Source organism: Anopheles coluzzii, chromosome 2, assembly GCF_943734685.1.
Source record: "Anopheles coluzzii chromosome 2, AcolN3, whole genome shotgun sequence".
NCBI lineage: Eukaryota > Metazoa > Arthropoda > Insecta > Diptera > Culicidae > Anopheles > Anopheles coluzzii.
In genome coordinates, this window is record NC_064670.1 from 93,558,845 (window position 1) to 93,576,087 (window position 17,243).

Genomic DNA, 17,243 nt, shown 5'->3' on the forward strand with positions numbered 1-17,243 from the left:
TGCAGCGGGTGAAAATCATTAACAAACTGTCGGTTGGCTTCAACTTTTTTCTGCCCACCTTCTACCTCCCCCACACGAATGGGCCGTGAATGGGAGCAGCTTTCGTGCTGCTGTTGCTGGCTTTCTTTCCATTTTTTGTGTGTGTGTGCTCTCATTTCTCTTGTTTCTCTTTAGATTTTCCGACACTCATTACACTTTTAGAACTTTTTCGCTTTTTTTTCTTTTGTGTCCGTTTTTCTTTTCGTTGCATTGGGTAGTAGTAGGTTTGTGTTTGGTAGCCTTGCAATCAAAAGGAAGTCCATTTTTAAAACGGGTTAACATGGCAGATGGGAGCTAGGAGAGTGCCCCCGGTGTGCCGGCGAGGATGTGTGCTGGAAATTGAATAGTTTTGCTGGTTATAACATTAACCTAATTAACGGTCGTGCTAGCACGCAATTGACATTTATTGCACAGATTGTTTTAGTTTAGTATTGAATATGAAGTGTTTCTGTTGAGATTTTATTGCAATTTTGTACAGAGAACAAGTTGTAATGATTGTATAAATGCCTAAATGTACAGGGTTTTTCTAGCGAGTTCAACATCGGAAGCGAACAATTCGTTCCCGTAAAATGCATTTCAACAATAACAAAGGAAATTCGAATGATCTGCCATTGGTTGCTCGGTACACGCTCGACATTCATTTGAATATGTTGGGATTTTACGGATTGGAAAAGAAGCTTATAGCGTTGAGCTGGCTTGAGAAACACTGTAAGAAAAATTATATTATTTAACTCGTTGTTCCAGAATGTATCTATCATATAATAGTAATACAGTTTAGTTTTCGGCCAATAGGGTAAATGTACCAATAGTGGTGCAATTTGTAGAGGTACTGATGTGTTTTAATGGATTTAAAGTGTCAGGAAGGACAATTTCTGATTATTTTAACACATAGCAATTGGAATATGTTTTATCTTCGCAATCACAACCATTTTTACCTTGAAATACATCAAATTTACGAAAAAATACATATTTTTGTGACTGCTTCGTTGTGCCTATAATGGTGGTATGGTTCCTATAGTCATCGTATTGTGTTCCTATAGTGGTGGTAAACAAAGATGCATCAAAAATGGTGTATAACATCAATAAAACTTAGTTTAGAAACTGTTTTCGTATGAATAGCAAGGATTACTGCCATAATATTGGTTTTTTGCGTAATTTGATCGTAAAAAAATGTATAAATTTGATTGATGAAACTATTCACTAAAGTACTGCATCACACCTGTCATCAACCAACACCCGGAAGAGTGTGCTTGATTTGAAGTCAATTTTTCATTCAGCTAGATAAGCGAATTTTGGCCTTTTTTGGTAAATTACCTAAATAAAACTCATTTCTGTTGCTTATTTTAGTGAAAACAGTAAGACATGTCAAAAATTTCCTCGAAAAAATCTAAAATGACCTGTATTTATTGATTTTATAACTATAACCACTATAGGAACATGCCTGTTTTGTGTACCTATAATGGCAATATGGTAAAAATACTTAAAAATGCATAATTATGGTCAAAATGCAAATAATTTTAGTAAAACAATAATATTTCATAACAGTTATGTTGAAAAATTAGTAATTGCGTGGTTATGTGGTCATTTAGAACGTTAACAGAAAAATGAGTTTCGTTATGAAATCCTAAGGATTTTGGAAAAATGTTGACACATTTCACAAAATAATGGATTTTTCGGTCACTAAATAACGGAATGGTCCCATTTAACTTTTAAAACCTTTGTAAAAGACTAAAGAACATTTCACACTAACTGTTACGAAAAGAACTTAGGCGAACCCTGCAATCATCTACCAAACCGGGCGAAATTTGCAGCGAGTTAGAAATGATCGGGCGAACCCGATCGTGGCCGGAGCGCGATGAACACCACACGTGTGTGTGGGTGAGTGCTCGAGAGGCCGAAAAGGAAGAGGTTCGGGTTCGGGATATCGCAGGGCATTCGGCAAGCGTACGAGCAGGGAACGGGTTGGCTCAGAGCGATAGGCGAACCTTTTTTGTAGTTCTTAATTTTTCACTGCTTTCTTACTTTGCTCTAATTGATTAGATTTGCTTAAGTACATAGTTCAACTTTCGTCAATCTTTTCCGTGAAAATAAAGGTATTGTTAAAACTGAACTCACAAACGCCTACTACGCGCCTCCTTGTGCTTACACTCTTTTGCCTACAAAAAAGGGTTCTTCAGTGCGTTAAGTGTAATAGTGAAGAACAATGGGACCGAAGAAAGCACGTGGTTGCAAGGCTTGCGGTAATCAGGTCGACGACACTTTGTACGTGCAGTGCGATGAATGTGATGCGTGGTGGCATTTCTCGTGTGCCGGTATAACGGCATCCGTAGAAGCCGTGGAGAAATGTGCGTGGTTGTGCGAGGAGTGTGCCAGGAAGACGCTGAGAGAGCAATCATCGCCACGCGAGGGCAATAAGGAGCCCAAGGAAGGAACCTCGAAACACGTGGATGGGGATCTCGTTCGTAACCTCAGTTTGGAAGCAGCGACGGATGGCGGGGCGCGCCCGGTTACAAACCCACAGAGGCGGCCGCTTTTATCGCTCGATGAGGCCAACGACGAGATAGCGCCAGGAACATCGACCCACGTGGCAGGGGGACCCGTACATAACCTCAACCAGGATGCTGCGACGGAAGGCGGGGTGCGCCCGGTCATGACACCAAAGAGGCGGCCGCTTTCATCGCTCGATGAGGCCGACGGAGGTAAAACGTCTGTCTCATCGAACACCGTGCACAGAGGATCGTGTCCTAACCTCAACCTGGATGCGGCAAGTGATGACGTGGCACGTCAACTCGCCGTGCTGAAGCGGCGACAGGAGGTGGAGAAACGGCGCATGGAGCTTGAACTGCAGCTGAAGTTCGTGCAGGAGGAAGAGGCACTTCTCGGGTTTGGGGAAAATAAGTCTTTTTCAATTTCACCACAACTTAACTCTTTTCAGACTGAAAAGAGAACAGTGAAACGCAGCGAAGAAGAAAAAGAGGAACCAGACCTAACTCCACGACAAGAGGCTGCGCGGCACATGGTTTCTAAAGAGCTCCCAGTTTTCTCCGGTGATCCCGCTGAGTGGCCAATTTTTATATCGCACTACGAGTATACTACCAGGCGATGTGGATACTCGAATTGGGAGAATATGCTGCGCCTGCAAAAGTGCCTGAAAGGACCTGCCCTCGAAGCTGTTCGGAGTCGATTGGTGTTACCGGACGTAGTTCCGCAGGTTATCGAGAAGCTACGTTCCAAATATGGGCGGCCGGTGCACTTAATTAAAACATTCATCGAGAAGGTGCGGAAGATTCCGGCACCCCAAACTGACAAGCTGGACAGTTTAGTCGAGTATGGGGAAGCAGTGCAGTGTATGGTGGACCATATGGTTGCGGCTGGTGAACGTGCGCATATCACCAACCCGCTCTTGCTGCAAGAGGTGGTCGGCAAGTTACCAACGGATCAACAGTTACGTTGGTCGCATCACATCCGCGGAATGACCTCGGTAGATCTGTCCACATTCAGCGACTACATGGAGGATTTGGCTGAAGACGCTGCGAGGCTGACGACAATTGACTCTCCTTCAGTGCGCGGGACCAGCAAGGGAAGGCCTACGAAGGGCTACGTCCACGCGCACGTGGATCCAGATGGAGCGACAACGTCCAGCGCGGCTGAGAGGCAGTGTGTATCCTGTAACGTCGCGGGGCATGTATTGTCGACATGCACTAATTTTCGAGGACTGCCGGTAAAGGATCGATGGAGGCGAGCGCGTGAGCTATCGGTGTGCTTTAGCTGCCTGGAGAAGCACAATTGGCGATCGTGCAAAAATCGCTCTCGTTGTGGAATCAACGATTGTGCATTCCGACATCACGCGTTTCTACACGACCCGGATGCATCAATAGAGTCGCCTTCTACTGCAGACCGAGAACGGCGGCACTTCCCGAGAACCAGTGGAAGTCAGACGCACCAGGTAATAAATAATTATCATCAGTCGAATCCGATGTCGGCGCTTTTTAGAATCGTTCCAGTAACAGCGTATGGACCCGGAGTGATGATAAAAACCTTCGCGTTCCTGGACGAAGGTTCGTCAATGACGCTGATGGACGAAGACCTGGCAAAGCAGTTAGGGGTGAAGGGAGATAGACGACCTCTATGTATCAAGTGGACAGGTGATACGACTAGGGTCGAGCCGGCGTCGATGATGATCGATTTACAGATCGGACCTGTGACGTCGACAAAAAGGTTCACCCTGAAAGCTGTGCGGACTGTCACCAGCCTTAGCCTCCCACAGCAAACTTTCACGATGGATGACAAGAGATGGGACCATCTTAAGCAGCTGCCATTACCAGAGTACCGTGATGCTCGGCCTCAGTTGTTGATCGGGCTGGACAACCTTCGATTGGCGGTGCCGCTGAAGACGCGTGAAGGCCTTGCAGGGGAACCGGTTGCCGTAAAGACTCGGCTTGGATGGTGCGTGTACGGAAAGACGGCTGAAAGCCAAATCGGAAGGGTGCTGCATATGTGCGAGTGTGGAGCATCGGACGAAAACACCACCATCCAGGGGGCCTTACGCAAGTTTTATGAGTTGGAGCAACTCGGGACTGTCTCCAGTGACGTGCCTGATCCAGATGAACGAAGGGCACTGACGATCCTGGAAACAACGACGGTGCGGATTGGTAATCGGTTTGAAAGCGGTCTGTTGTGGAAGACAGACAACGTGGAGCTTCCTTCGAGCTTGGGTATGGCACGTCGCAGGCTGGAATGCCTGGAAAGAAGAATGGAACGTGACCCTAAGCTGAAAACCGTGGTGCACCATCACATAGCCGATATGATGGAAAAGGGTTACATCCACAAGGCGACGTCTGCTGAGCTTGCAGAGTGTAATTCGAAGCGAATTTGGTACCTGCCGTTGGGAGTGGTTACCAATCCGAAGAAGCCAGGGAAGGTGCGCATCATCTGGGACGCCGCTGCTAAGGTACAAGGTACGTCCCTAAATGACATGTTGCTGAAGGGGCCGGACGAGTTAATTTCTTTGCCAGGGGTGTTGTTCCGGTTTCGAATGTACGGGATAGCGGTGTGCGCTGATGTCAAGGAAATGTTCCTGCAAATACGCATGCGCGACGAAGACAAGCATGCGCAGCGGTTCCTGTGGCGGGAAGATCCTGCTGACGATATCGCAACGTATTTCGTGGACGTCGTTACCTTTGGGTCAGCCTGCTCCCCAGCCACCGCACAATACGTGAAAAACCGGAACGCCAGGGAACATGCCGAAAAATACCCTCGTGCCGTACGTGGCATCTTGACCAGCACGTATGTCGACGACTATTTGGATAGTTTCGGAACACTCGAAGAAGCCAGTCGAGTATCCAGAGAAGTCAGGGGAATCTTCTCGAACGGCGGGTTCGTACTCCGGAACTGGGTTTCCAACAATCCGGTTGTTTTGGAACGGCTGGGCGGCGAAAGCTCCAGTCCCGGTATGAAGAGTTTGACCTCTACGGCGGATGATGGAGAACGGGTGCTCGGATTGCGATGGAACCCGAGCTCGGACCAATTGTCCTTTTACACGCAGGCGTGCGTGGGAATGGCGGAGATATTTGAGACAGAGCGTACCCCTACCAAGCGAGAAGTGCTCAAATGCGTGATGTCACTTTTTGATCCGCTTGGACTGTTGGCAAATTTTACCATCCATGGAAGGATCTTGATTCAAGACCTTTGGCGAGCTGGTACCGGTTGGGATGAGGCCATCAGTCCCAGTCAAATGCGAGATTGGCGTAGATGGGTGGATGTTTTTCCTCTGATAGCCCAGCTTAGGATTCCGAGGTGCTACTTCCCGGAGGCACGAGAGAAAGTGTACGAGAATGCGGAGCTACACTTGTTTGTGGATGCCAGCCAGCTAGCGTACGCTTGCGTGCTGTATTTACGGGTCGTCGATTCTGAAGGAGAACCGCATTGTACCATGCTATGCGGAAAGGCAAAGGTTGCTCCTCTGAAGCCTTTGACGATACCAAAGATGGAGTTACAAGCCTGCTTGTTAGGTGCACGGCTTCTGAAGTCCACGGAACAGCATCACCCGATTCCTGTTAAAAAACGGGTGCTCTGGACGGACAGCACGGTGGCGCTATCATGGATACATGCCGACCCTAGGAATTACAGGCCATTTGTCGCGAATAGAGTGGCGGAGATTCAGGAGAACGCCAACGTGAATGAGTGGCGATGGGTGCCCACTCAGGACAATCCAGCAGACGAAGCTACCAAATGGAAAGGGCGTGCGAACTTCAACTGGGATGGCATTTGGTTCCAGGGTCCATCATTTCTGCTGCAGGATGAAGAGTCTTGGCCGACGAGAAGACTCGTTTCAACTACTCCGGAGGAAGAGATACGGCGGGTCAACCTTCACCGTGAGAAGTTGAATCCTGGACTTCTCCCTCTGAAAGCTGAACGCTTCAGCCGCCTGGAAAGGATGATCAGGACGTTGGCGTGGATTTTCAGGTACGTGGACAATTTGATGAGAAAGGTGGGAGGAGCCCCTCTACACCTTGGGATCCTCTCTCAAGACGAATTGGAGAGAGCGGAGACGATCGCGTGGAAGCAAGCGCAAGGGGAATATTTTCAGGATGAAGTACGAGTCCTGAGTGTCGGTGAGGGAACAGGAAGGAGTACCGTGCCTAAGGATAGTCCTATATATGGCCTCTTACCCTACGTGGATGAGCGTGGTGTTTTGCGCATGCGAGGACGGATTGGAGCAGCTCCGGAACTGCCATATGCTGCCAGGTACCCAATCGTATTACCACGTGACGCATGGATAACCCACCTGCTGGTGGACAAATTTCATCGCCGGTTTCGACACGCCAATAACGAAACCGTGGTGAACGAACTGAGGCAGTATTTCCAGATCCCAAAGATGAGACGGTTGGTTTCAAAAGTGGTTCGGCAATGCGTGTTCTGCCATATACGACGAACATTGCCACAGATCCCCCCGATGGCTCCATTACCGAAACAGCGGCTCACTGCATTCGTGAGGCCGTTCACATTTGTGGGACTGGACTACTTTGGACCGCTGTTGGTGAGGAGAGGAAGAGCACAGGAGAAACGATGGGTGGCGCTTTTCACATGCCTAACCATAAGAGCAATTCATTTAGAAGTTGTGAGTAGTCTTTCCACAGATTCCTGTATTTTGGCAGTGAGACGCTTTGTGGCCAGGAGAGGCGCTCCCGTTGAGGTGTTCAGCGACAACGGGACGAATTTCGTGGGAGCCAGCCAGCAGCTAAGGAAGGAAATCGACGAGCGCAACGATGCCTTAGCTGCGACCTTTACCAACGCGAACACCCGATGGACGTTCAAACCCCCTGGCGCACCCCATATGGGAGGGGTATGGGAACGCATGGTGCGATCGGTGAAGGCTGCGATGAGTACGATGACGGAACTACAGCGTACACCTGATGACGAGACGCTGCTTACGGTGATAGTGGAAGCGGAGGGAATGATCAACACACGCCCACTGACGTACATCCCGCTGGAATCGGCGGATCAGGAGTCTCTTACTCCTAACCACTTCTTGCTGGGCAGTTCATCGGGAGTGAAGCAGAGACCGGTGGCACCGACTAGCCTTCAGACGGGGTTACGGAGCAACTGGAAAATGGTGCAACATATCCTGGACGGGTTTTGGAGACGGTGGATAAAAGAGTATCTTCCGGTGTTGGCACGGCAAAGCAAATGGTTTGAGACTGTGAGAGAGATTGAGGTTGGAGACATTGTTCTGATAGTCGACGGTGGCGCTAGGAATCAGTGGAAGAGAGGGATAGTAGAACGAGTGGTTTCGGGAGCCGACGGGCGGATACGACAAGCTTGGGTGCGAACAAACACAGGGACCCTCAGAAGGCCGGCGGCTAAACTTGCCTTATTAGAGATAAGAAAGGGTGACCAATAGCGTATTGGTCACGGGCTGGGGGATGTTACGAAAAGAACTTAGGCGAACCCTGCAATCATCTACCAAACCGGGCGAAATTTGCAGCGAGTTAGAAATGATCGGGCGAACCCGATCGTGGCCGGAGCGCGATGAACACCACACGTGTGTGTGGGTGAGTGCTCGAGAGGCCGAAAAGGAAGAGGTTCGGGTTCGGGATATCGCAGGGCATTCGGCAAGCGTACGAGCAGGGAACGGGTTGGCTCAGAGCGATAGGCGAACCTTTTTTGTAGTTCTTAATTTTTCACTGCTTTCTTACTTTGCTCTAATTGATTAGATTTGCTTAAGTACATAGTTCAACTTTCGTCAATCTTTTCCGTGAAAATAAAGGTATTGTTAAAACTGAACTCACAAACGCCTACTACGCGCCTCCTTGTGCTTACACTAACTTAAATAACTTAAATACTTTTAATTTGCCCTATGAACCGCATTTTAGAGCAATAGCACCACTATTGGTACTACCACCACTATATGTACATTTACCCTATGTTTCGTCTGTTTCTTTCGTTGAGATATTTCCAAATTTTGATTCTCCAGAGACTCATGAATATCTAAAGATTCATTCGTTAATCCAATGATTCATTAATCTCCTAGGATTGATTAATCGTCAAAGATTCATGAATCTATATGTTTCATGAATCCATCAACATTCATAAATCTCCAGGGATTCAGTATGATGATTTTCAGACATGTATGTTTTTCAAAATATTGAATTTGCGCGATCCCATGGTACAGTGGTTAACTCGCACAAGTTAACAACATGCTCGCATCGGTTCAAGCCTTGCATGGACCATCTCCCCTTACCAAAACAAACTATCCAGAGGCGTGGTGCTTGCCAAGAAGACTCAAAATTCTTATAGGTTGGCATGATCACGCCAAGAAGAATAATAATAAAAAAAGCTCAAGCTCTATGAATATTTGGAGATTTATGAATCCTTTGAGCTTCATGAATCCCTAGTAGTTCGTAAATCTTTCGGGTTGAATGAATATTTTGAGATATATGAATATTTTAAGATTCATGAAGCTTTCCAATCGAGATTCCGAATCATTGAATTATTGAAAAAAGTTCATAAATTCATTAATCTGAATCAGATTTCTTCTTCTTCTTCTTCTATGACACAACACCCGGTGCCAATCATGGCCTGCCTGTACCCACTAGTGAAGTGAGCTTGGCTTTCAGTGACTTTGTGTTACCATAGCAGGATAGTCCGTCCTATGTATGGAGGCACGGTCTATTCGGGGCTTGAATTTATGACGGGCGTGTTGTTAAGTCGCACGAGATGACGACTGCTCCACCAGACCGGCACCTGAATCAGATTCAGATTAACACTAATACAGTTTAGGGCTACACAGAATACAGAAATGCTACCTTCGGGCGTATGTGCATTGGTCCTGAATAAGAATAAATGAAATGAAATTAAATAAAAATATTAAAAATCAAATGACTCATTTTCTCATAAAAATGTGTCCTAGAAGTCTTTTAATATCGATTTTCTTAAATATAGTTATCTATCGATAGTTTAAGTTAAATTTGTTGCTTGTTTGTAACGATATTCTACGATCAAAGTAAAATCAGTGTTATTTTATTTTATTTACTAATTTATACTTCAACTTGCTCGGCAAGGCTATTTGATGTTTGATTATTATATTTTTCAAGTCAATGTACAGGCCGTGATAGCTTCCCAAAAGTTTAATTAAACACCTCCTAAGGGTAAGTTGGGCTCGAGACGCGATAGTTGGACGATAAAGCTGTAAACCATTTCCTATCCTTAACGTGAACCATTATTCCTAGAACACATTGAAACTAAATAGCGAAACAACAAAAAGAAAACTATTTCACCGCGCAACAGTGTGTGTGTGTGTGTTGTGCCCGGTAGCACGTGCCCGGGTCTACCTTGGCAGAACCCATTCCGTTTGGCCCCGGAAAGGAGGCGCAAAGATCGAGCACACAGTTCGTACGAAGGTTATGTTCTCTAGCGTGCTATCTACATATTACCCACTAACCTCAATTTTATGCGAACCACCTCACCTTTAGTAAGTGAGCGCACACACACACACACATACACACATACATTGTAACATTCGTCTTCTTCCTCTCGCACTCACTACCAATTTTTCCACCGTAAGGCTGTTTCGGTCTGGTTCTGTTTTCCGCCTTCGGGAAGGAAGGAGATGCGCTTTCCAAGAAAAACACCCTCCTACTATATTTTTCTACTAATAAAACCGTCAGCTAGGCTCCCGTCGCTGCTGCTTCCTCCCCAGATAAGGGTTCGCCCCGTCTCGCTCACCTGCCAAGACTAAGACCGGAGGGGGGTCAATCAAGGTGACCCCGACCGCGCGGAGGTGGGGTTAAGAGAGCCGGGGATAAAAAACCGGTGATGAAGTCGTAACCATGCGGCCCAACTTCATCCTCGGCCAGCGCGATACCCGGGGATGGGGGTTTTCAATTTTTATTTTCCTTCGCATCGTATGGCACACAGGACGCTTGCAGGATATAGGGGAGACGATTTTTAACCCGGATGAAAAAAGAATCCCCCACCATCGCCGTCACCACCATCCCTATCACCATGGCCAGGTAGAAGTTCTGTTTTCCGTCCGTTTGGTTTCTGGGGTTTTTCCTCTTTATCTTTCGTCTTCTGTTGTTGCTACAGCTCCACTCAGCTTACTAGCTCGTTTTACTTTACCCTACCACTCAATCAGCATTAAGAGCTTCGCGGGCGGTAGGTAGTAAAGGGAAGCGGCAAGGGCGGGAGTCTTTTAAAGCGCACGAGATAGCGGCCCTGCAACGGGACGCGGGACCGAAGCATACGGTGCTGTAACGTGTGCATAAAGACAAAAAGGCGAAAAACATCACCCCGACCGGACCGGTGGCTTAATCGTTCGGCCTGCCTGCCTGCCTGTCTGCCTGCTACGGCACCGGGAGCTTTTGCGTTCCCGGGACCTGCTGGCGGCTATTTTTCATGGCGGTGGGGATTTTGTTTAGTTTCGATTAGCTTTCGAAAGCGCTGCTGCCGGTTGCAGGTGTGCAGTAGATGGGTACGGATTAATGCTAACCCGATGGCGAGTGCCCGTTGTTGGACGATGGATGGGCCGGGGTCATGGTCGATGGGTTAGTTGTTTAGAAGGAGCTTTTGTTCGATTGCCCTGCAGGACATTTTAGAGCGCTTGTGTGTGTGTGTGTGTGTGTGTGTGTGTGTATGTGTGTGTGTGTGTGTGATACTTATGGTGATTGAAAATGCACCCAATGACTGTCGATACTAGTAGATAGTTTCAAACTGTTCGGTGTTATTTGAATAACACAGCAAATCGTTAGCTAATTAATCCTAGAAGAAAGGAAAAATGAAAGCATAAATAAGAATTGTCTAATTAATTAGCTAGATGTTTGTATTATTTTCAATGTTGACTAATTGAAAATTACTACAGCCAATACACTCCAGTTACAGATAGTTGATCCAAAAATGGCCGGTAGCTGTTCTCGAGCGATTATTTTAATTTATTTAAAGTTACGTTCGGTTACACAGTCGCAACGGCAATGTATGGCATTTGATGCGGTTTTAAACAAATGTCTTTAAACCGTTTCCATCTCAAGTGAAATTGGGTCACTGCCTGCCTAATAATTAATGTTTTATTAGCTCAGAGGTGCCAAACAGTTGGCCCGCGAAGTCTTTCGGTGTGGCCCGCGACCGCTCGAGTCAAAATTTATCGTGCATTTCTGCTTCTACAGTCAGTCAATTCCGATTTTGAACTTTGCAGATTACTAATTGTCAGACCATCGTCCATCGCCATAAAACTTTATCGGTGTTGCTTCGTCTTCTCTCTATGCATGTTTGCCTAAAAAAGATAATAATTTCGAAACACTGTTTGAGTTATAGAACAAAAATCAAAAATGCGTATTTTGCTGAAATCGTGCATTCAATTCCGGACATATCTCATAATAATCCCATTCCAATTAAGATTCCTATAGATTTCCTATAATAATAAAAATAAAAATCCTATTATTGTTGGTTTGAAGTGTTTGAAGAAATAACTGATGTTTTAGCTTCAAACTCTTAAAACAGTCGTAAAATGCCGTAATTAACTGATCCATGCTGTGTGTGGTTATGGAATATCAATTGTTCTTTTGATTTTAAGCACTCAATCAGGGTTTAGAAACCTAAGGAGCATTTTTTTTAAGAAAAAGGCTTCGAATAACTAGCAAAATCGCTCATCAAAAAGGGATAACAAAGGGATCGCTCTGCCCTGAATCTTTGTTAGCATATTGGTTTTAGAAAGTATAAAATCGAACCCCTTTTCTATGCATGGTTGCAGCTTAGAACATTATATTTCTGCAAAACGTTTAGAATTCGGCAGAAATCAAATGCCAGCAAAAACACGTGTTACTTTTGATAGGATGTTACAAAGAATTTTAAGCTTTTCCATGAAGCAACACCAAGGCGACTATATACTAGACCACAGGTGAGCTTATAGCTCTGATTTTGGTCACCATAATAAAAAGGGAGGAAGAAAGTTTCTAACTTACGTAAATACTGTTCACAAGTAATACATGCTCAAACATATTGATAGTTAAAGTCACACCAAAGATTAACATAAAATTTACTATTATGCTATGAATAAACCAACCTACTTAGTCATTGGTAGTTATTTGCCATTATTTTTGCGTATCTGATGTTGTTAGCTGGCACAGATTTTGAAAATATGAGATGCCTAGAGCCAAATAAAAATAATCTCCTACAAAAGTCCTTTAGTAATATGTTTCTTGGATTTAATAACTACTTATATTGAATATATTTTTATTTTTAATATATTTTGAATATTCAAATAATTTGTATCGTCAAAATGAGTATATTTTGTAGCTAATAAACTTAATGTTTATCTTCAGACATTTTTGCAATATAGGCGAGGGTAAAACATACTTTTTCCCATTTAAATCTTTAAAAAAAGTAAAGCGAATCATTCAAAAAACTTTTCTACCTAAAACACATTTTACACACACTGTATTGAATAAAATGTGTAGATCACTGTCGTGCTTTTATCTCTCCCATCCAGCGCCTCGCACGCCAACCGCTCGGGTTGTTCTCATGCTCACCCATTTTTTTTGCTGATAAACTTTTAGGCCTACTGCTTATATGGATGCACTTTCTGCGTTGTATGCGCTTTCCGCATGGCCGCTAGCTGATGAGACGTTATGTTCACTCACACGAACGGTATCGCAGCTATGAGACGGTTTTGTGGCTCACTGCTGCTGCTGCTTGCTGCTCGATTGCAGCCCACCAAGTGAGCTGGAAAAGCATAACCCGGGAAAATTGCTAGACGAGCGCATAGAGTTTGATGGAAAGCTTTTTTCACGTTCGATTTCGCTCACGCTCCCGCAGCATCTCACTGAGCGGATGAGTGATGATGCGAGTGAATTGAAGGAATATGGGTGTTTCTGCGTTACCAATTGCACGTTTAACGTCTTGTAAAGGTCCTTTTGCAACAAAAATAATATATAAAATATTTGTAGCACAGTGCAAACATTGAACAAGGTTGTTATGCCAAGACTCGATTGATTTCTCGAACGAGTTGAGTTTCATCTCCCAAGGTGTTTGGGCATCAAACCTTAGGTTGCGATTTTTGTGACACGATACGAGACCGGACCGGTGGTCACGATATGTGTGTCTTACAGACACACCTTCTATCGTTAAGCATCGAGCCCCAAATCAAATTAAAAAAAAAAGAAAAACACACACAAACACCAACATCTCCCTGCAATCAAACCCGTTCCTCTTCTACCGTGTGGAGCGCTGGCAGACTTTGGGGATTTAATTTATTACGTCAAATTTACATATTTACCAAACCTAACCTTGTCTTGTCGTGTCGAGGTTCGTTCGCGACCGTACCGGGAGGAACCGGTTGGTTGCCGTGAAATGAACCAACCGTCCTGCCAAATTTTGGCCGTGCTGCCGCGTGCGTGTGTTGTCACTTTCACTCGGAATGAAATCGAAATTTCCTTCCTTCCCGTTGCGTGTTTTTTCGGGTCGGATTGGGAAGAAAATTCGATCGCAACCTTCGTCTGCCAAAGACGTTTTCTTTAAAAGCGGTGCTAAAAATCGCTTATTGTGGTTAAATTTCACACCTCTCCCCTGCTACCAACGATGGCCACCGTGCTCGATTCTGGCTCATACATTTCCTGGAAAGGGCGAAACCATTCCCTTGTCCATTGATGATTTCGGACCGGAAGTGAAGTGATTCGTTTTAATTCCAAGTTAACCCCGCCAACGAGCGGGATGGGAATTTCCTTAATTTTAATTAAAAGAATCTTAGCAATTTGGCTGCAATTAGCCGGCGTGGTGAAGCGTGGATGAAGATCGTTACATATTTTCAGCTTTAGCCGCCATTAGCCTCCACCACCCTCCCTGTGGAGTGGAGCTTTTGAATAGATGCAAAGCTAAGTAGCAGCGAAAGCTTCCTTTTCCGCTGGTACGCAGCGTGGAGCGCGCTGTGTGACCATCTAACAGCTCTTGCCTCGTACCTTGTCTTGCCATTTCGAAAAAGGATATGTAGAAGACAGGAAGAAGAAGGTGTTCTGACGGTTCGGTCAGGCCGTTTCTCTGCTCATCCGTCATTGAGTTCCGTTGTTCGTTGGCTCACAGTTTCCCGTTTGTGCGATGGGCGATGACCCGTTGCCGAAAATTAGCATAGCAAATCATCGGCATCTAAACAGCGCCACATTATAGCTGATTACGTATTCATATTTTGGCGACCGAGCGCACTGGACCGCTGCGAAGGAGAAATCTTTTACGCCGCGTGTACCGCGTAGAGAGAGAGAGTGAGATTAGACCGGGGCGTTCGGGCAAGGATTGGTCGTTCGTGATTTAATACGCGCCCGGAAGGTGCGTTTTTATTCTGCGCCAGCCCTTCCGTTTAAGGGGCTCGGATGGACAGGCTTCGGCGGTGTGAAAATGGGATATAAACGCAGCCGGGGCAACAGCTGAACTTGGTGTGCGGCCGCAGGAAATGGTTGATGAAAACGTGCGTTTTTAATTACACGGAACAGTGGAGTGGCAGAATTCGCAGAATGGACCGTGCGGCATTGCCTTGTCTTGGTGGGCGCGCCTTGGATGAGAAGAAGGCAGCAAGATAAGCTGAAGATCGATCTAATATTGATGTTGTATGGTTAGGTTTGACGTTCGAATGGTTGCGAGTTTAGAATCACAGTGGAATCATCCAGTTTAAGAGTTTTTGTGTTTGTTGTATCGAGGAATATCTTATCAGTTGAAATGTAACGATCATCCTTTCCATCAGATTAGCATAACTGTTTTGTGGTGCTTTTTTATGTTTATCATCAATTTATTGTTGCTGTTATTCAAAGCCCATTTAACGCAATTTGATGGCTTGTAAGCAACATTACTGCTACTAGACTGTGCAGATTTCTTTGGACATTTAAAGATGATAATTCTCGTTGTTGCAAGAACCGCACGTTCTTTAATTGCTGGGAAGAATGAACTGTAGCAGTGTATGGGAATGAATTCTGTGCTCGTGCTGTTGCTGTTTGGCTCTGATGCGTTAACTCATGATGAGAGAGAAAAAGAGAGTTAGAAAAAGACACGAGAGCACGGGGGAGTGTTTGCCGGAGATCTGACGCTTTGAATGAAGCAAACAAATGAGAGATAAATCGTCAGGTTAGGGTTTCCGAGGCATGTTTGTTTCGTGCAATTTATCTATTTACATAATTTGTTATATCAATTGCATTTTTTTCTTCTATTGGTTAAGATGCCAAACAACTTCAACTAGAGCTCAAGCAAAGTATGAATTTCGTTGAGTTTTTTTTTCAAACTTCTGTTGAACTGTTTCTAATCTCTTATCGTGTGAATTTGATATTTGTTTTCCCTTTTTCTTGTGAAAAAATATATGTCACTTGTTTAGGCTCTTATCAAAAATGCCGAAGTAATTCATTAGAACAGCTATTTAATTTTTCTTTAAATAATTATGAAGAAGTTCTATCAGTTCTAGGCTCTTTGTTTTCAGCAATTAAGTCTTGAGCAGAATAATCATACACATGGCCATGTTACTTCTTCTTTTCTTCTATTTTATTCTATTCCATTACATGCAAATGTGTGGTTTCATTTTCTTATTTCTCTTTAAATTTGTTTAATATGAATTTTGTTTTGAATCTTTTCAATCTTTAGTTTATTTGTGTCTAATTTCTTATTCCGTGAATTTGTGGCTTGTTTTCGCTATTTTTTCCAAATTCTTGTACACTACAGGGATGTCAGGGTTTTAGGCCGGTCAACGGGTGATGAGATCCTCCTTAAAACCCCCGTGAAAAAACAATGGCAATAGGCCGTTGAAGTGTTGAAATTCATGCTTAAGAAATATAACAAATTTATGATGGAATTGAAATATCACAGTGATATGGAATAATCACACTAACCCACATGACATTTATTGTGTTTGCTTAGTTCACTATATACACTTCGTGCGTGCTCATGTTCCACTAAATTCGATTTTAGTATTTTCTAGCATTCGGGCTCAGATGAACCAACAACCTCTTAATAAACCCTTGTCTAGCAAACTGAAACTCGAACTTCAGACAGCAAAGGCCCTAACTCACTCGTCCCTCGGTGGTTCATTCCCGATTCACAACCTATCTCGCACGAGCTCCCTCTACGCTCTCCCGCATCATTTTGAACGCTCTTTAGCTCTCCGCTCTCTTTCTTTCTCGCGCTCAGCAAAACCTTCGCAAACGGGAGTGCAAACGGAATTCATTCGCACACACACGGACAGTTCATTTTGTTCAAACATTCAAAGTTCTTCTTCGCTGTCGAGAAGAGGTGCGTGCGCGTTTCGAAACCGAACACTTCCTTCTTGCATTGAGGGAAGCAAAAAAAAAAAAAAACAAAAAAATACCCCCGGACCGCGGAGCAAAAGGGAGAAAACAAAACGTGAGATGTCCACCGTAAGAGGTTAGCTCGTGCAAATGCTGCAAACCAGATAGTAGGCATGGATTTTTACAAAACCGCGCTGTATAGTTTGCTGAAAAGTATGTTTTTGAGACCTGACGCCCTAAGATAAGCGGGGGCCTCACTGCTGCGGGTGTTTTTTTTTGTGTGTGTTTTTGTTGCGAATTTTGCAAAGTGCTCTTTGGTGGTGGTGTTGTTGCTCTGGTGCTTGCTGTTGCGGCGGAGGGTTTGGTCCCGTTTGGCTGCAATGTTGCTGTTGTTGTCCAGCAACCACACCAGTGTATCCAGTGTGTGTGTGTGTGTGCGTACGGTTGCATGGAAAC

The 17,243-nt window shown here is 44.9% G+C and overlaps 1 protein-coding gene across 9 annotated transcripts in view; it reads left to right on the forward strand.

Moving 5' to 3' along the window:
* Positions 1–17,243, forward strand: part of LOC120952983 (uncharacterized) — a 171,533-nt gene that overhangs the window by 22,903 nt on the left and 131,387 nt on the right. Inside the window, exon 1 of one of the 9 annotated variants that reach the window (XM_040372606.2) lies at positions 16,745–17,000. The exons of 3 other annotated variants lie outside the window; for them this stretch is intronic. The gene's annotated coding sequence lies outside the window, so the exon portion shown is untranslated. Of the gene's footprint in view, positions 1–16,744; positions 17,001–17,243 lie in introns of those variants that run through there. 5 more of the 9 variants (XM_040372607.2, XM_040372604.2, XM_049607987.1 and 2 more) reach the window with 5 other exon arrangements.